Below are 20,481 nucleotides of genomic sequence, written 5' to 3'. Positions count from 1 at the left end.
TTGCTTATTGACAACATTTGATTGCTTACTGCCAACTGTTGACTGTTTATTGCCAACTGTTGATTGCTTATTGCCAACTGTTGATTGCTTATTGCCAACTGTTGTTTGCTTATTGCCAGCTGTTGATAGCCTATTGCCAACTGTTGGTTGCTTTTTGCCAACTTTTGATTGCTTATTGGCAACTGTTGATTGCTTATTGTCAACTGTTGATTGCTTATTGTCAACTTTTGATCGCTTATTGTCAACTGTTGATTGCTTATTGTCAACTTTTGATTGTTTATTGTCAACTGTTGCTTGCTTATTGCCAGCTGTTGATTGCCTATTGTCGACTGTTGATTGCTTATTTTCAACTGGTAATCGCTTATTGCCAACTGTTATTTGCTTATTCTCAATTGTTGATTGCTTAATGCCTACTGTTGATTGCTTATTACCAACTTTTGATTGCTTATTGCCAACTTTCGATGGCATATTGTCAACTGTTGATTGCTTATTGTCAACTTTTGATCGCTTATTGTCTACTGTTGATTGCTTATTGTCAACTGTTGATTGCTTATTGTCTACTTTTGATTGCTTATTGTCAACTGTTGCTTGCATATTTCCAGCTGTTGATTGCTTATTGTCAACTGTTAGCTACCTATCACCAAGTGTTGATTGCTTATTGCCAACTTTTGATTGCTTATTGTCAACTGCTGATTCCTTATTGCCAACTGTTAATTGCTTATTGCCAACTGTTGTTTGCTTATTGCCAACTGTTGATTGCTTATTGCCAACTGTTGATTGCTTATTTCCAACTGTTGATTGTTTATCGCTAACTGTTGATTGTTTATTGCCAACTTTTGATTGCTTATTGTCAACTGTTGATTGCTTATTGTCAACTGTTGATTGCTTATTGCCAACTTTTGATCGCTTATTACCAACTTTGTATTGCTTATTGCCAACTTTTGATTGCTCATTGCCAACTTTTGATTGCTTATATCCAACTGTTGATTGCTTATTCCCAACTGTTGATTGCTTATTGTCCACTGGTGATTGCGTATTGTCTACTGTTGATTTCTTATTGCCAACTTTTGATTGCTTATTGTCAACTTTTGATTGCTTACTGCCAACTGTCGATTGTTTATTGTCAACTGTTGATTGCTTATTGCCAACTGTTTATTGCTTATTGCCAACTGTTGTTTGCTTATTGCCAGCTGTTGATAGCTTATTGCCAACTGTTGGTTGCTTTTTGCCAACTTTTAATCGCTTATTGGCAACTGTTGATTGCTTATTGTCAACTGTTGATTGCTTATTGCCAACTTTTGATTGCTTTTTGTCAACTGTTGATTGCTTATTGTCAACTGCTGATTGCTTATTGCCAACTGTTGATTGCTTATTGCCAACTTTTGCTTGCTTATTGTCAACTTTTGATTGCTCATTGCCAACTTTTGATTGCTTATATCCAACTGTTGATTGCTTATTGTCCACATTTGATCGCTTATTGTCAACTGTGTATTGCTTATTGCCAACTTTTGATCGCTTATTGTCAACTGTTGATTGCTTATTGTCAACTTTTGATCGCTTATTGTCAACTGTTGGTTGCTTATTGTCGACTGTTGATCGCTTATTGTCAACTGTTGATTGCTTATTGCCAACTTTTGATCGCTTATTGTCAACTGTTGATTGCTTATTGTCAACTTTTGATCGCTTATTGTCAACTGTTGGTTGCTTATTGTCGACTGTTGATTGCTTAGTGTCAACAGTTAATTGCTTATTGCCAACTGTTGATTGCTTATTGCCAAATTTTGATCGCTTATTGCCAACCTTTGATTGCTTATGGTCAACTGTTGATTGCTTATTGCCAACCTTTGATTGCTTATGGTCAACTGTTGATTGCTTATTGCCAACCTTTGATTGCTTATGGTCAACTGTTGATTGCTTATTGCCATCTTTTGATTGCTTATTGTCAACTGTTGATTGCTTATTGCCAACAGTTGATTGCTTATTGTCAACTGTTGATTGCTTATTGCCAACTTTTGATTGCTTATTGCCAATCTTTGATTGCTTATTGCCAACTTTTGATTTATTGCCAACTTTTGATTGCTTATTGCCAACTGTTAATTGCTTATTGCCAACTGTTGATTGCTTATTGTCGACTGTTGATTGTTTATTGCCCACTGTTGATTACTTCTTGCCGACTGTTGATTACTTATTGTCAACTTTTGATTGCTTATTGCCAACTTTTGATCGCTTATTACCAGCTTTGTATTGCTTATTGCCAACTTTTGATTGCTCATTGCCAACTGTTGATTGCTTATTGCCAACTTTTGATTGCTTATTCCCAACTGTTGATTGCTTATTGTCCACTGTTGATTGCGTATTGTCAACTGTTGATTTCTTATTGCCAACTTTTGATTGCTTATTGACAACATTTGATTGCTTACTGCCAACTGTTGATTGTTTATTGCCAACTGTTGATTGCTTATTGCCAACTGTTAATTGCTTATTGCCAACTGTTGATTGCTTATTGCCAACCTTTGATTGCTTATGGTCAACTGTTGATTGCTTATTGCCAACTTTTGAATGCTTATTGTCAACTGTTGATTGCTTATTGCCAGCTGTTGATTGCTTATTGTCAACTTTTGATTGCTTATTGCCAACCTTTGATTGCTTATTGCCAACTTTTGATTTATTGCCAACTTTTGATTGCTTATTGCCAACTGTTAATTGCTTATTGCCAACTGTTGATTGCTTATTGTCGACTGTTGATTGCTTATTGCCAACTTTTGATGGCTTATTTCGAACTATTGATTGCTTATTGTAAATCTTTGATTGCTTATTGTCAACTGTTGATTACTTATTGCCAAATTTTGATCGCTTATTGCCAACCTTTGATTGCTTATTGCCAACTGTTGATTGCTTATTGACAACTTTTGATGGCTTATTCCCAACTGTTGATTGCTTATTGTCCACTGTTGATTGCGTATTGTCAACTGTTGATTTCTTAATGCCAACTTTTGATTGCTTATTGACAACATTTGATTGCTTACTGCCAACTGTTGACTGTTTATTGCCAACTGTTGATTGCTTATTGCCAACTGTTTATTGCTTATTGCCAACTGTTGTTTGCTTATTGCCAGCTGTTGATAGCCTAATGCCAACTGTTGGTTGCTTTTTGCCAACTTTTGATTGCTTATTGGCAACTGTTTATTGCTTATTGTCAACTGTTGATTGCTTATTGTCAACTTTTGATCGCTTATTGTCAACTGTTGATTGCTTATTGTCAACTTTTGATTGTTTATTGTCAACTGTTGCTTGCTTATTGCCAGCTGTGTATTGCTTATTGTCGACTGTTGATTGCTTATTTTCAACTGGTAATTGCTTATTGCCAACTGTTATTTGCTTATTGTCAATTGTTGATTGCTTAATGCCTACTGTTGATTGCTTATTACCAACTTTTGATTGCTTATTGCCAACTTTCGATGGCATATTGTCAACTGTTGATTGCTCATTGTCAACTTTTGATCGCTTATTGTCTACTGTTGATTGCTTATTGTCAACTGTTGATTGCTTATTGTCAACTTTTGATTGCTTATTGTCAACTGTTGCTTGCATATTTCCAGCTGTTGATTGCTTATTGTCAACTGTTAACTACCTATCACCAAGTGTTGATTGCTTTTTGCCAACTTTTGATTGCTTATTGTCAACCGCTGATTCCTTATTGCCAACTGTTAATTGCTTATTGCCAACTGTTGTTTGCTTATTGCCAACTGTTGATTGCTTATTGCCAACTGTTGATTGCTTATTTCCAACTGTTGATTGTTTATCGCTAACTGTTGATTGTTTATTGCCAACTTTTGATTGCTTATTGTCAACTGTTGATTGCTTATTGTCAACTGTTGATTGCTTATTGCCAACTTTTGATCGCTTATTACCAACTTTGTATTGCTTATTGCCAACTTTTGATTGCTTATTGCCAACTTTTGATTGCTTATATCCAACTGTTGATTGCTTATTCCCAACTGTTGATTGCTTATTGTCCACTGGTGATTGCGTATTGTCAACTGTTGATTTCTTATTGCCAACTTTTGATTGCTTATTGTCAACTTTTGATTGCTTACTGCCAACTGTCGATTGTTTATTGTCAACTGTTGATTGCTTATTGCCAACTGTTTATTGCTTATTGCCAACTGTTGTTTGCTTATTGCCAGCTGTTGATAGCTTATTGCCAACTGTTGGTTGCTTTTTGCCAACTTTTAATTGCTTATTGGCAACTGTTGATTGCTTATTGTCAACTGTTGATTGCTTATTGCCAACTTTTGATTGCTTATTGTCAACTGTTGATTGCTTATTGTCAACTGCTGATTGCTTATTGCCAACTGTTGATTGCTTATTGCCAACTTTTGCTTGCTTATTGTCAACTTTTGATTGCTTATTGTCAACTGTTGATTGCTTATTGCCAGCTGTTGATTGCTTATTTTCAACTGTTAACTGCTTATTGCCAACTTTTGATTGCTTATTGTCAACTGCTGATTGCTTATTGCCAACTGTTGTTTGCTTATTGCCAACTTTTTATCGCTTATTGTCAACTGTTGATTGCTTATTGTCAACTGCTGATTGCTTATTGCCAACTGTTGATTGCTTATTGCCAACTTTTGCTTGCTTATTGTCAACTTTTGATTGCTTACTGCCAACTGTTGATTGCTTATTGTCAGCTGTTGATTGCTTATTGCCAGCTGTCGATTTCTTACTGCCAACTGTTGATTGCTTATTGCCAGCTGTTGATTGCTTATTGTCAACTGTTTATTGCTTATTGTCAACTGTTGATTGGTTATTGCCAACTTTTGATTGCTTAGTGCCAACTGTTGGTCGCTTATTGCAAACTGTTGATTGCTTAATTCAACTGTTGATTGCTTTTTGTAAACTGTTGATTGCTTATTGCCAATTTTGATTGCTTATTTTCACCTTTTGATTGCTTATTTCAACTGTTGATTGCTTTTTGTCAACTGTTGATTGTTTATTGTCAACTTTTGGATTTTTTATTGTCAACTGTTCATTGCTTATTGTCAACTGTGTATTGCTTATTGCCAACTGTTGAATGCTTATTGCCAACTGTTGATTGCTTAATGCTAGCTGTTTATTGCTTATTGCCAGCTGTTAATTGTTTATTATCAAATGTTGATTGCTTATTGCCAACTTTTTATCGCTTATTGCAAACTGTTGATTGCTTATTTCAACTGTTGATTGCTTATTGTCACCTTTTGATTGCTTATTGTCAACTGCTGATTGCTTATTGCCAACTTTTGCTTGCTTATTGTCAACTTTTGATTGCTTACTGCCAACTGTTGATTGCTTATTGTCAGCTGTTGATTGCTTATTGCCAGCTGTCGATTTCTTACTGCCAACTGTTGATTGCTTATTGCCAGCTGTTGATTGCTTATTGTCAACTGTTTATTACTTATTGTCAACTGTTGATTGGTTATTGCCAACTTTTGATCGCTTATTGTCAACTGTTGATTGCTTATTGTCAACTGTTGATTGCTTAGTGCCAACTTTTGGTCGCTTATTGCAAACTGTTGATTGCTTATTTCAACTGTTGATTGCTTATTGTCACCTTTTGATTGCTTATTTCAACTGTTGATTGCTTTTTGTCAACAGTTGATTGCTTATTTCCAGCTTTTGATTGCTTATTGCCAACTTTTGATTGCTTATTTCGAACTATTGATTGCTTATTGTAAATCTTTGATTGCTTATTGTCAACTGTTGATTACTTATTGCCAAATTTTGATCGCTTATTGCCAACCTTTGATTGCTTATTGCCAACTGTCGATTGCTTATTGCCAACTTTTGATTGCTTATTCCCAACTGTTCATTGCTTATTGTCCACTGTTGATTGCGTATTGTCAACTGTTGATTTCTTACTGCCAACTTTTGATTGCTTATTGACAACATTTGATTGCTTACTGCCAACTGTTGACTGTTTTATGCCAACTGTTGATTGCTTATTGCCAACTGTTTATTGCTTATTGCCAACTGTTGTTTGCTTATTGCCAACTGTTGATTGCTTATTGCCAACTGTTGACTGCTTATTTCCAACTGTTGATTGTTTATCGCTAACCGTTGATTGTTTATTGCCAACTTTTGATTGCTTATTGTCAACTGTTGATTGCTTATTGTCAACTGTTGATTGCTTATTGCCAACTTTTGATCGCTTATTACCAACTTTGTATTGCTTATTGCCAACTTTTGATTGCTTTTTGCCAACTTTTGATTGCTTATAGCCAACTGTTGATTGCTTATTCCCAACTGTTGATTGCTTATTGTCCACTGGTGATTGCGTATTGTCAACTGTTGATTTCTTATTGCCAACTTTTGATTGCTTATTGTCAACTTTTGATTGCTTACTGCCAACTGTCGATTGTTTATTGTCAACTGTTGATTGCTTATTGCCAACTGTTTATTGCTTATTGCCAACTGTTGTTTGCTTATTGCCAGCTGTTGATAGCTTATTGCCAACTGTTGGTTGCTTTTTGCCAACTTTTAATTGCTTATTGGCAACTGTTGATTGCTTATTGTCAACTGTTGATTGCTTATTGCCAACTTTTGATTGCTTATTGTCAACTGTTGATTGCTTATTGTCAACTGCTGATTGCTTATTGCCAACTGTTGAGTGCTTATTGCCAACTTTTGCTTGCTTATTGTCAACTTTTGATTGCTTATTCCCAACTGTTGATTGCTTATTGTCCACTGTTGATTGCGTATTGTCAACTGTTGATTTCTTATTGCCAACTTTTGATTGCTTATTGACAACATTTGATTGCTTACTGCCAACTGTTGATTGTTTATTGCCAACTGTTGATTGCTTATTGCCAACTGTTAATTGCTTATTGCCAACTGTTGATTGCTTATTGCCAACCTTTGATTGCTTATGGTCAACTGTTGTTTGCTTATTGCCAACTTTTGATTGCTTATTGTCAACTGTTGATTGCTTATTGCCAGCTGTTGATTGCTTATTGTCAACTGTTGATTGCTTATTGCCAACTTTTGATTGCTTATTGCCAACCTTTGATTGCTTATTGCCAACTTTTGATTTATTGCCAACTTTTGATTGCTTATTGCCAACTGTTAATTGCTTATTGCCAACTGTTGATTGCTTATTGTCGACTGTTGATTGCTTATTGCCAACTTTTGATTGCTTATTCCGAACTATTGATTGCTTATTGTAAATCTTTGATTGCTTATTGTCAACTGTTGATTACTTATTGCCAAATTTTGATCGCTTATTGCCAACCTTTGATTGCTTATTGCCAACTGTTGATTGCTTATTGCCAACTTTTGATTGCTTATTCCCAACTGTTGATTGCTTATTGTCCACTGTTGATTGCGTATTGTCAACTGTTGATTTCTTGTTGCCAACTTTTGATTGCTTATTGACAACATTTGATTGCTTACTGCCAACTGTTGACTGTTTATTGCCAACTGTTGATTGCTTATTGCCAACTGTTGATTGCTTATTGCCAACTGTTGTTTGCTTATTGCCAGCTGTTGATAGCCTATTGCCAACTGTTGGTTGCTTTTTGCCAACTTTTGATTGCTTATTGGCAACTGTTGATTGCTTATTGTCAACTGTTGATTGCTTATTGTCAACTTTTGATCGCTTATTGTCAACTGTTGATTGCTTATTGTCAACTTTTGATTGTTTATTGTCAACTGTTGCTTGCTTATTGCCAGCTGTTGATTGCCTATTGTCGACTGTTGATTGCTTATTTTCAACTGGTAATCGCTTATTGCCAACTGTTATTTGCTTATTCTCAATTGTTGATTGCTTAATGCCTACTGTTGATTGCTTATTACCAACTTTTGATTGCTTATTGCCAACTTTCGATGGCATATTGTCAACTGTTGATTGCTTATTGTCAACTTTTGATCGCTTATTGTCTACTGTTGATTGCTTATTGTCAACTGTTGATTGCTTATTGTCTACTTTTGATTGCTTATTGTCAACTGTTGCTTGCATATTTCCAGCTGTTGATTGCTTATTGTCAACTGTTAGCTACCTATCACCAAGTGTTGATTGCTTATTGCCAACTTTTGATTGCTTATTGTCAACTGCTGATTCCTTATTGCCAACTGTTAATTGCTTATTGCCAACTGTTGTTTGCTTATTGCCAACTGTTGATTGCTTATTGCCAACTGTTGATTGCTTATTTCCAACTGTTGATTGTTTATCGCTAACTGTTGATTGTTTATTGCCAACTTTTGATTGCTTATTGTCAACTGTTGATTGCTTATTGTCAACTGTTGATTGCTTATTGCCAACTTTTGATCGCTTATTACCAACTTTGTATTGCTTATTGCCAACTTTTGATTGCTCATTGCCAACTTTTGATTGCTTATATCCAACTGTTGATTGCTTATTGTCAACTTTTGATTGCTTATTGTCAACTGTTGATTGCTTATTGCCAGCTGTTGATTGCTTATTTTCAACTGTTAACTGCTTATTGCCAACTTTTGATTGCTTATTGTCAACTGCTGATTGCTTATTGCCAACTGTTGTTTGCTTATTGCCAACTTTTTATCGCTTATTGTCAACTGTTGATTGCTTATTGTCAACTGCTGATTGCTTATTGCCAACTGTTGATTGCTTATTGCCAACTTTTGCTTGCTTATTGTCAACTTTTGATTGCTTACTGCCAACTGTTGATTGCTTATTGTCAGCTGTTGATTGCTTATTGCCAGCTGTCGATTTCTTACTGCCAACTGTTGATTGCTTATTGCCAGCTGTTGATTGCTTATTGTCAACTGTTTATTGCTTATTGTCAACTGTTGATTGGTTATTGCCAACTTTTGATTGCTTAGTGCCAACTGTTGGTCGCTTATTGCAAACTGTTGATTGCTTAATTCAACTGTTGATTGCTTTTTGTAAACTGTTGATTGCTTATTGCCAATTTTGATTGCTTATTTTCACCTTTTGATTGCTTATTTCAACTGTTGATTGCTTTTTGTCAACTGTTGATTGTTTATTGTCAACTTTTGGATTTTTTATTGTCAACTGTTCATTGCTTATTGTCAACTGTGTATTGCTTATTGCCAACTGTTGAATGCTTATTGCCAACTGTTGATTGCTTAATGCTAGCTGTTTATTGCTTATTGCCAGCTGTTAATTGTTTATTATCAAATGTTGATTGCTTATTGCCAACTTTTTATCGCTTATTGCAAACTGTTGATTGCTTATTTCAACTGTTGATTGCTTATTGTCACCTTTTGATTGCTTATTGTCAACTGCTGATTGCTTATTGCCAACTTTTGCTTGCTTATTGTCAACTTTTGATTGCTTACTGCCAACTGTTGATTGCTTATTGTCAGGTGTTGATTGCTTATTGCCAGCTGTCGATTTCTTACTGCCAACTGTTGATTGCTTATTGCCAGCTGTTGATTGCTTATTGTCAACTGTTTATTGCTTATTGTCAACTGTTGATTGGTTATTGCCAACTTTTGATCGCTTATTGTCAACTGTTGATTGCTTATTGTCAACTGTTGATTGCTTAGTGCCAAATTTTGGTCGCTTATTGCAAACTGTTGATTGCTTATTTCAACTGTTGATTGCTTATTGTCACCTTTTGATTGCTTATTTCAACTGTTGATTGCTTTTTGTCAACAGTTGATTGCTTATTTCCAGCTTTTGATTGCTTATTGCCAACTTTTGATTGCTTATTTCGAACTATTGATTGCTTATTGTAAATCTTTGATTGCTTATTGTCAACTGTTGATTACTTATTGCCAAATTTTGATCGCTTATTGCCAACCTTTGATTGCTTATTGCCAACTGTCGATTGCTTATTGCCAACTTTTGATTGCTTATTCCCAACTGTTCATTGCTTATTGTCCACTGTTGATTGCGTATTGTCAACTGTTGATTTCTTACTGCCAACTTTTGATTGCTTATTGACAACATTTGATTGCTTACTGCCAACTGTTGACTGTTTATTGCCAACTGTTGATTGCTTATTGCCAACTGTTTATTGCTTATTGCCAACTGTTGTTTGCTTATTGCCAACTGTTGATTGCTTATTGCCAACTGTTGACTGCTTATTTCCAACTGTTGATTGTTTATCGCTAACCGTTGATTGTTTATTGCCAACTTTTGATTGCTTATTGTCAACTGTTGATTGCTTATTGTCAACTGTTGATTGCTTATTGCCAACTTTTGATCGCTTATTACCAACTTTGTATTGCTTATTGCCAACTTTTGATTGCTTTTTGCCAACTTTTGATTGCTTATAGCCAACTGTTGATTGCTTATTCCCAACTGTTGATTGCTTATTGTCCACTGGTGATTGCGTATTGTCAACTGTTGATTTCTTATTGCCAACTTTTGATTGCTTATTGTCAACTTTTGATTGCTTACTGCCAACTGTCGATTGTTTATTGTCAACTGTTGATTGCTTATTGCCAACTGTTTATTGCTTATTGCCAACTGTTGTTTGCTTATTGCCAGCTGTTGATAGCTTATTGCCAACTGTTGGTTGCTTTTTGCCAACTTTTAATTGCTTATTGGCAACTGTTGATTGCTTATTGTCAACTGTTGATTGCTTATTGCCAAATTTTGATCGCTTATTGCCAACCTTTGATTGCTTATTGCCAACTGTCGATTGCTTATTGCCAACTTTTGATTGCTTATTCCCAACTGTTGATTGCTTATTGTCCACTGTTGATTGCGTATTGTCAACTGTTGATTTCTTATTGCCAACTTTTGATTGCTTATTGACAACATTTGATTGCTTACTGCCAACTGTTGACTGTTTATTGCCAACTGTTGATTGCTTATTGCCAACTGTTTATTGCTTATTGCCAACTGTTGTTTGCTTATTGCCAACTGTTGATTGATTATTGCCAACTGTTTATTGCTTATTGCCAGCTGTTGATTGTTTATTATCAACTGTTGATTGCTTATTGTCAACTGTTGATCGCTTATTGTCACATGTTGATTGCATATTGTCAACTGTTGGTTGCTTCTTTTCAACAGTTGATTGCTTATTTCCAGCTTTTGATTGCTTATTGCCAGCTGCTGATTGCTTTTTGTCAGCTGTTGATTGCTTATTGTCAACTTTTGATCGCTTATTGTCAACTGTTGGTTGCTTATTGTCGACTGTTGATTGCTTAGTGTCAACTGTTAATTGCTTATTGCCAACTGTTGATCGCTTATTCTCAACTGTTGATTGCTTATTGCCAACTTTTGATCGCTTATTGTCAACTGTTGATTGCTTATTGTCAACTTTTGATCGCTTATTGTCAACTGTTGGTTGCTTATTGTCGACTGTTGATTGCTTAGTGTCAACAGTTAATTGCTCATTGCCAACTGTTGATTGCTTATTGCCAAATTTTGATCGCTTATTGCCAACCTTTGATTGCTTATGGTCAACTGTTGATTGCTTATTGCCAACCTTTGATTGCTTATTGTCACCTTTTGATTGCTTATTTCAACTGTTGACTGCTTTTTGTCAACTGTTGATTGTTTATTGTCAACTTTTGGATTTCTTATTGTCAACTGTTCATTGCTTATTGTCAACTGTGTATTGCTTATTGCCAACTGTTGAATGCTTATTGCCAACTGTTGATTGCTTAATGCTAGCTGTTTATTGCTTATTGCCAGCTGTTGATTGTTTATTATCAAATGTTGATTGCTTATTGTCAACTGTCGATCGCTTATTGTCACATGTTGATTGCATATTGTCAACTGTTGGTTGCTTCTTTTCAACAGTTGATTGCTTATTTCCAGCTTTTGATTGCTTATTGCCAACTTTTGATTGCTTATTTCGAACTATTGATTGCTTATTGTAAATCTTTGATTGCTTATTGTCAACTGTTGATTACTTATTGCCAAATTTTAATCGCTTATTGCCAACCTTTGATTGCTTATTGCCAACTGTCGATTGCTTATTGCCAACTTTTGATTGCTTATTCCCAACTGTTGATTGCTTATTGTCCACTGTTGATTGCGTATTGTCAACTGTTGATTTCTTATTGCCAACTTTTGATTGCTTATTGACAACATTTGATTGCTTACTGCCAACTGTTGACTGTTTATTGCCAACTGTTGATTGCTTATTGCCAACTGTTTATTGCTTATTGCCAACTGTTGTTTGCTTATTGCCAACTGTTGATTGCTTATTGCCAACTGTTGATTGCTTATTTCCAACTGTTGATTGTTTATCGCTAACTGTTGATTGTTTATTGTGACAGCGCGCTATGCTGCCCTATGGTGGCTTTTGACTCCTAAAGCCTAAAGTATGCCAGAGATAGAGAGAGAGTCTTGTCTTACGAGCGTTTATTAATATACTGACAACAAGTACGAGGATTATAAAACTACAAGTCTAGATCTAATAAAACTGCATGCTTTTATTTAGTTTTGACAGCACAAAACACGTGATTCATACTAGAAAGATGAGCCAAACACAAGATACATTAAGGAGACAAGAATGAATAATATGTTTATAATTTTGTTAGGTTACAACGGTCAGACAGAGGAGATTCACATTGGCACTGAGTGCTTTGCGGCATGATGGTAGAGCGTACACAAGCAGTCAGTGCATTGACGTTATAAAATGAGGGTATTTCTTACAGCCACTGTACACAGATAGGGGTCACAACCCTTGGAATGAAATGTTAACTGTCATATACGGGTACTATCGCAATGTTTGAGAGTCAACCTTGACATATCTTACACCTTCCTCCTTAGATGACGTCACGGACGTAATTTTTTTCTAGAGGGGTTGTTGGTTGTTGATCTGTCATAGTTATTGGTGGGCGTCATGTGTTGACGTAGCTGAAGTATCGTTTGTATAATGACTTCTGAATTGTTTGTATATTAACTGTTTGTTTGTTGTATGTCTGCCATTGTACCGTAATTTTCTCGAATACCCAAACTTGTATGCTACAGGATGTCCCCTGATATATTTTGTCGATGACTCACGAATCGCTATGCACTGTCAGCATGTATCTTGTAATTATAGTTGCCGCTTCCTAGGAATAAAAATAAGAAACACAGTATACCCAAAACTAATACAATATGCAATTAAAAAAATCCTATCTAAGTGAAGCCTTACCCTACTTGTCAGGCCTCAAACTAAGGTTATAAAAAATTAAAATTTTAAGCATATGTAGCATTTGATTCTAATTACTCCTTTTTTTTGTTTTACTTCCATCCACTCACAAAAATGGTACATAACAAGTAGATATGTCTGACACAAAACAATCCATAGGCAGTAGCTCAAAAATCAAGTATATTGGCTGCACAGCTCACTAAAACCAACCCATCATTTAGGTAGTGTTCGGAGAGGGTGTCAAAGTTAATCACGTAACCCTGAAGTGATGGAAGTTTTAACTTAACTCAGATTTGAGTGGTCCTGCAGTATGTTGTCATTCCTTTCGTCAGATGGCTGTGAATTTACTGATATTGGTCTGGTAGGCTGGAAATCTTCTGCTTCTATATGTTGGTGTCTAGATTCCTGTTGCTAAAGGAGGGGAACCGAAACTGCCAGCTAATTCAACTGACAATGAGAGTTGTGTGCTCTTTACACACACAAATTTAGAGGACCAATTTAGACTGAGATTCACCTCAGATAATTAAATTTCTCAAATAAATCAATCCAACAAGCCGTTTTATGGAACTCAATCATTACCTCTGCAGACAGCTAGATTTTTCTTACATTCATAAAATTTACCTTTAAAACTATTTTCATTTACTATTACAGTCATTTTTATCTTCTGAATCATGCTTTGTCCATTCTTGGTTTCATGCTGCAGCTCCATGACTCTACTAAAAATTGATTGTTCTAATCGAAATCTGACTGATCTTGATTTTATCCAACTTAATCCTAACTCTTATCCGCCATATCGCTTCATTGATCTCCATGGAAATCCGAAACTAACCAAAATTACTCTTCCCACTGATTTACTAGCAATTTCCTCCAATCCACGCCTAATCATCACACGAGGTATGTATAAGAATTAATTTACAGTTACTTAATTAACAAGCATTAGTTCCAATACACGTGTAGCAAAAACATTCTAACGATCATGCGCCTTTTCGTGATAAATTATAAGAGTTGTGTTTACTTTGATTTTGCAACGCATGATCGCTCAGTAGTAGCCCTCCAATTTCTGTTACTGCAATAATACTTACGAGCAAGTGTCATATTGGATCGCCGCCTTGGTAGTGCGGCTAGCTGTAGTAAGGATTTAATGAAGCCTAGGCACAACTGGTAAGTCTAGTATTAATAAGCAAATTCCTTTTGTTTTAGCTGATTCTTCTATTGATTTAACGTCAACCACTCCTAATGCCGATCCTACCGTCACAGAAATCATGAACTCTACCAACAATAACTTTACTATCGAAAATGTATCTGCTAGTTTAATCATCAATTCCACTACTATTTCGTTGACAAATCCATCAAATTCACTCCTGATTCTTGAACTATCAATAGCTGCTCCTTTGTCTATTATCATAATTACCGCTATCGTATTAATCTATCGACTGTACATGTATATAAGAAGACGGAATCATAATCAGCAACTTACAACTAATCAATTAATTGCTCTAGGACAATTATCTAATATTTCTACGATTGACAGCGAAGAAGAAGATGTTATATTTGATCGAAGCCATGATTCTATTCCAACTGCTTAATTTCTTAACATTATTTTCCAACACTATTATTAAATAGGATTCACTACTGGTTTTGACGCATGGTTTTTAATTACAAATCTATTCACTTACTCAAGTTTAAATTACTAACTATCTATATACCTATATACCTATAGCATATCGTAAATAAACGATAATGTTCATGTCTTTGTTTGAGGAATTGTCCTCATAAGCGTGGTTAACATTTTCAGCAAAGCAAGTCTGCTGGTCAGATTCGATAGGTCAAGTGTCAATTAGGTTCTAGGTCGCAAATTGTAGCTATGTTTAGGCTGCTTAACATCAGAGTCAGAAGTATTGTCAATGTCTTGATTTTCACAATTATGCAATGAAAAGCAAAACTTCTATATTGCACAAGGTTGGGTTTATAAAGTTGTAGCGTCAAATTGTATGGGTCATTTGCTGCCGTGGTATCTGGCAGCACACAAGGTGGTAACTGAGGTAGTTGAAAGTTTGCCACAGTATGTCCGGTTCGACATATCATTGGGGCCTGTGCATAGCATAGAGTTACCAAAGAACATAAAGTCAGCATGAAGAGCATAGATTGTGACACGTTCAGTTTACTACCAGAGCATGCATATAAATTAGGTGGTCTAGTTGGGTGGTATGACTTGATCTCGTTCACATAACCGACACCTGTTGATGCTTTGTTTACTTTAGGAGTGCTAGTTCCTGGCTGAGAGTGCTCAACAGTGTCATCTTCAAAGGTTACGAGGTCATATATCTTATCCAAACTTACCTTGGAACTTTTGACATGGGCCTTACTCAATGTTTCTGAAGCCTTGTGTTTTGGCGGGAGGCTATTTGGAGTGACCTCTTGTTTATTTACAGAGTTTTCGTTGGCCACATTAGAACTATTTGAAGGGGCCTCGCTTACCTGTAAATAGGTTTCTACCACCTCTACTACAGCGACTTCTAACTCAGCATACTCTACGGTTATGACTGGAGTGATCATTACAGGAACCACAGGTATTACTTCTGCTACCTCTACATTGCCTGCCTCTACCTGTACCTGGCAGAGCTCCGCATGTTCCTGTACATGTTCAACAGCCATATTGTCATAAATAACTGTATTGTTGTCACTTACCTGGTTGGGTTGGGATGAAGCAATGGGGACAGGGAGTGTTTTGAGTGTGGGCTTAGCGACTGCAGTTGAAGCATAGGCTCCCTGGGGCTGATAGGTGGGAGGTTGGGGTATGGGTGGCTGTGAGCGTTGGCTGGCCAACCATGCCTGAAACCATTGTGGCATCTGGCTCTGGTTGCTACTTTGTCTATCTCTAGGGAAATGACTAGGGTGTGACTTACCTGGTTGGTTCTGAGTGAACCTGATCTTATTAGGGTGTTCCTGTCTAGGCTGCTGATATCTAAGATTACTGGTTTTTCTGTCACAGAATCTAGCTATATGATTCGGTGATTGGCATATGAAGCATTTTCTTGCTGGTTTATCGAAGCGTTTGTTTACACTTGGGTTAGGTCTGACTTGATTGCTGAAGTTGACAGATACATCAGCCACTTTTTTGTAAACCACCAAAGCCGTTTCGACACTAACCGCAGCTTTTAGTATTTCTGAAAGGGTTTTTCCCGGTATGCCCATGATTTTGTCTTTTATGTCGGGCCTCAAACCCGCTCGAAAATGTAAGAGAACATAGGGGTTCTCTTCCCCTGCAGATCCACTAGCAATTATTTTGTGGAACTTTTCGTAATACTCTCTGACTGTCTCATTTCCTCCCTGCCTCACTGCAGAGACTTCCATGGCAATTTGTTGCTCTCCTTTAACTGCATTTAATTTATTTTTCATAAGGATTTTTACTCGCTGGTACGAAACTGAACTTCCTTCAGTCCTAATTATGTCTTTAAGGTATGCTGATGCTAGATCTTTAAGGTATAGTTGTAGGATTAATACATATGACGATTTTGGGACTTCGTGCAGTGAACAGCAAGTTTCAAATTGCATGGCGAAGCTTTCGAAATCGTCATCAAGTGACCTACCTGTGAATTTTAGGCCAAATTTAACCCATTCTCTTCGTAAGTTTGAATCACTTTTACTAGGCTGAGGTATATCAAAACTTACCTCTGAATCGTGGTCTTTTTTGGCATTGCCAGTAACATCGGCCAACTTGGCAACTTGTGTCGTCAGGAGCTTGATCATCTCCTCAATTTTCCCGGTCTGCTGCACTACACCGACCAAGGCATCTCTCTGTTCATCGATGGCTTTTCCCACGCCGGCAAATCTTTTATTGACTTGATCTCTGAACTCGTCAGCTGCTGGTCCTTCAGCATCAGATCGCTCCAATTCCTCATCCCGAGCACTTTGTGATCCTTCTCTCTCTGTCATCTCAAATTCTGGCAGTGTCCTTGGGATTTTATCAATTTTATCGAATCCCACTTCTGACACCAAATGTGACAGCGCGCTATGCTGCCCTAAGGTGGCTTTTGACTCCTAAAGCCTAAAGTATGCCAGAGATAGAGAGAGAGTCTTGTCTTACGAGCGTTTATTAATATACTGACAACAAGTACGAGGATTATAAAACTACAAGTCTAGATCTAATAAAACTGCATGCTTTTATATAGTTTTGACAGCACAAAACACGAGATTCATACTAGAAAGATGAGCCAAACACAAGATACATTAAGGAGACAAGAATGAATAATATGTTTATAATTTTGTTAGGTTACAACGGTCAGACAGAGGAGATTCACATTGGAACTGAGTGCTTTGCGGCATGATGGTAGAGCGTACACAAGCAGTCAGTGCATTGACGTTATAAAATGAGGGTATTTCTTACAGCCACTGTACACAGATAGGGGTCACAACCCTTGGAATGAAATGTTAACTGTCATATACGGGTACTATCGCAATGTTTGAGAGTCAAGCTTGACATATCTTACATTATTGCCAACTTTTGATTGCTTATTGTCAACTGTTGATTGCTTATTGTCAACTGTTGACTGCTTATTGCCAACTTTTGATCGCTTATTACCAACTTTGTATTGCTTATTGCCAACTTTTGATTGCTTATTGCCAACTTTTGATTGCTTATAGCCAACTGTTGATTGCTTATTCCCAACTGTTGATTGATTATTGTCCACTGGTGATTGCGTATTGTCAACTGTTGATTTCTTATTGCCAACTTTTGATTGCTTATTGTCAACTTTTGATTGCTTACTGCCAACTGTCGATTGTTTATTGTCAACTGTTGATTGCTTATTGCCAACTGTTTATTGCTTATTGCCAACTGTTGTTTGCTTATTGCCAGCTGTTGATAGCTTATTGCCAACTGTTGGTTGCTTTTTGCCAACTTTTAATTGCTTATTGGCAACTGTTGATTGCTTATTGTCAACTGTTGATTGCTTATTGCCAACTTTTGATTGCTTATTGTCAACTGTTGATTGCTTATTGTCAACTTCTGATTGCTTATTGCCAACTGTTGAGTGCTTATTGCCAACTTTTGCTTGCTTATTGTCAACTTTTGATTGCTTATTGTCAACTGTTGATTGCTTATTGCCAGCTGTTGATTGCTTATTTTCAACTGTTAACTGCTTATTGCCAACTTTTGATTGCTTATTGTCAGCTGCTGATTGCTTATTGCCAACTGTTGTTTGCTTATTGCCAACTTTTTATCGCTTATTGTCAACTGTTGATTGCTTATTGTCAACTGCTGATTGCTTATTGCCAACTGTTGATTGCTTATTGCCAACTTTTGCTTGCTTATTGTCAACTTTTGATTGCTTACTGCCAACTCTTGATTGCTTATTGTCAGCTGTTGATTGCGTATTGCCAGCTGTCGATTTCTTACTGCCAACTGTTGATTGCTTATTGCCAGCTGTTGATTGCTTATTGTCAACTGTTTATTGCTTATTGTCAACTGTTGATTGGTTATTGCCAACTTTTGATCGCTTATTGTCAACTGTTGATTGCTTATTGTCAACTGTTGATTGCTTAGTGCCAACTGTTGGTCGCTTATTGCAAACTGTTGATTGCTTATTTCAACTGTTGATTGCTTTTTGTAAACTGTTGATTGCTTATTGCCAATTTTGATTGCTTATTGTCACCTTTTGATTGCTTATTTCAACTGTTGATTGCTTTTTGTCAACTGTTGATTGTTTATTGTCAACTTTTGGATTTCTTATTGTCAGCTGTTCATTGCTTATTGTCAACTGTGTATTGCTTATTGCCAACTGTTGAATGCTTATTGCCAACTGTTGATTGCTTAATGCTAGCTGTTTATTGCTTATTGCCAGCTGTTGATTGTTTATTATCAACTGTTGATTGCTTATTGTCAACTGTTGATCGCTTATTGTCACATGTTGATTGCATATTGTTAACTGTTGGTTGCTTCTTTTCAACAGTTGATTGCTTATTTCCAGCTTTTGATTGCTTATTGCCAGCTGCTGATTGCTTTTTGTCAGCTGTTGATTGCTTATTGCTAGCTGTAGATTGCTTATTGCCCACTGTTCATTGCTTATTGCCAGCTGTTGATTGCCTATTGCCAGCTGTTGATTGCTTATTGTCAGCTGTTGATTGCTTATTTTCAACTGTTGATTGCTTATTGTCAACTGTTGATTTCTTATTGCAAGCTGTTGATTGCTTATTGCCAACTTTTGATTGATTTTTGCTAACTGTTGACTGCTCATTGCCAACTGTTGATTGTTTATTGCGAACGGTTGATCGCTTATTGCCAACTGTTGATTGCTTATTGGTAACTGGTGATTGCTTATTGTCAAGTGTTTAATGCTTATTGCCAATTGTTTATTGCCAACTGTTGATTGCTTATTGCTAACAATTGTTCAAACCTGCTGAGCCAGTTTTAGAGTATAAAGATTGTTAACAAAAATCAACTTGGCTTTTTAAGCCTGGGAGTATTCTATAAAAATTCTAGAGCTGAGTGGTCCAGTAAAGAGCCATGAAACAAAAGATTAAGACCGACTAATCACATGTGGGCTTTAAGTTAACCTATTGCATATGTGACAACTAATTTGTGCCAACTGCGTACATGACAACTGACAAACAATGCAGTCGAGACCTAGTTGTCTGCAAACCATAGATTGGATTCAATTCCTAACAAAAGTCACCAGTGGTGACCTTTAAATGGAACCCTGACCTTTGGTATCTAACCTCAAATTGCCTTTTCTCTTCAACTGTACATGTTTCCAGTTGTCAAGGTTATCTTGCCACTGAACTCAACCATGTCTAGCTGAGATGACAGAGCCAGTGTTTGTGCAACAATACTGCTAAAAGTGGACGAAACTTCTACTTCAGTAAGCTAAGCAGGCATCATGGTCTTCAAGGCATTGCTCATACACACTTAATATTCGTACGATCACTCCATCGAATGGGTAGATGACTCCCATTTAAAGCTGAAAGGATATTATATTTTTTGGAAGCATCAGGAATCTGTGCACACGATAATTGACCTTTGCATGGTTTAGTTTTTAAACTTGGTATTTTAGGTTTCCCTCCTTTCATAACCGTGTTAAAGATTCTAAGTCTATCACCAGCACTTTTAGTCGAAGACTTTTCTGTTACATTATCCATATAGTACCTAGTAAATAGAAGCTCTCGGCATCATAACCTTGCTGCCTCTTCTTGCCTAACTTTACTGTAAAAACGTCAATGGAAAATGTCAGACCTTTCACATCTACTAGGAAGGCAATCAACTGTAATAATAATAGTATATAATACATGTGACACAAATTGAATGTTTTTCACAAAATATCTCTTCTTGTACGAACAAAGTTTAAAAACTACATTGTTTCAAATTCGAAGAACATGTCTGTTCCCAGCTGAGCTGTCACCAGAC

General features: G+C 36.5%; 1 long non-coding RNA gene across 1 annotated transcript; it reads left to right on the top strand.

Annotated features, from left to right (window-relative positions):
* The first annotated feature begins 14,162 nt into the window (after positions 1 to 14,162).
* On the top strand, positions 14,163 to 17,566 carry LOC137388704 (uncharacterized). The gene is made up of 3 exons (XR_010978000.1): positions 14,163 to 14,240; positions 15,341 to 15,649; positions 17,352 to 17,566. It is a non-coding gene; the product is annotated as an uncharacterized lncRNA (long non-coding RNA).
* Positions 17,567 to 20,481: the final 2,915 nt, after the last annotated feature.

The sequence above is a fragment of the Watersipora subatra genome, chromosome 2 (assembly GCF_963576615.1).
Source record: "Watersipora subatra chromosome 2, tzWatSuba1.1, whole genome shotgun sequence".
In the NCBI taxonomy this organism is placed as follows: Eukaryota; Metazoa; Bryozoa; class Gymnolaemata; order Cheilostomatida; family Watersiporidae; genus Watersipora; species Watersipora subatra.
This window is presented reverse-complemented; position numbering and strand designations above follow the sequence as displayed.